The sequence below is a fragment of the Propithecus coquereli genome, unplaced genomic scaffold (genome assembly GCF_000956105.1).
Source record: "Propithecus coquereli isolate 6110/MARCELLA unplaced genomic scaffold, Pcoq_1.0 Scaffold172, whole genome shotgun sequence".
In the NCBI taxonomy this organism is placed as follows: Eukaryota; Metazoa; Chordata; class Mammalia; order Primates; family Indriidae; genus Propithecus; species Propithecus coquereli.
In genome coordinates, this window is record NW_012141858.1 from 652,012 (window position 1) to 652,480 (window position 469).

At 42.4% G+C, this 469-nt stretch overlaps 1 protein-coding gene across 1 annotated transcript in view; it reads right to left on the reverse strand.

The window, feature by feature from the left end:
* Positions 1-469, reverse strand: part of GRIP1 (glutamate receptor interacting protein 1) — a 154,482-nt gene that overhangs the window by 100,641 nt on the left and 53,372 nt on the right. The window lies entirely within an intron of this gene.

The window sequence follows — 469 nt, forward strand, 5'->3', positions numbered from 1 at the left end:
GGAGGGAGGGAGAAAGAGAGAGAGAGAGGGAGGGAGAATACCCACAGTTGCTCTGGTACACCTCTGTGACTGGAAACTAGAATATCAGTATCTCTTCAAGTAGAACTCTGCCCATGAAGGCCTTGAAGGAAAATGTGCAATATTTCCATTTGGGGGAATCGAATCCGCAAATTAATGAGTCTCTTTTAAAATTTAAATTAGGAAGCTTCAAAATTCTGAGACGAGAGAAATTTAAAGTCACAGTTAAGGGGAGAGGCAGTGTGTTGTTAAGCTGGACTCAGGACTGGAGGCCCAGAGGGTGGGCCTTTCGACACCACCAACTGACCATGTGGCCCAAGCCATCATCTCTCTTAGACCTCATTTTCTTCGTTTATAAAATGAAGAGATTTCAATAAAAGTTTTTTAGTCCTGACAATCTGTGAATCTATAGAGAAATAGTGATGCCAGGTAAATATGAGGCTAGTGGCTA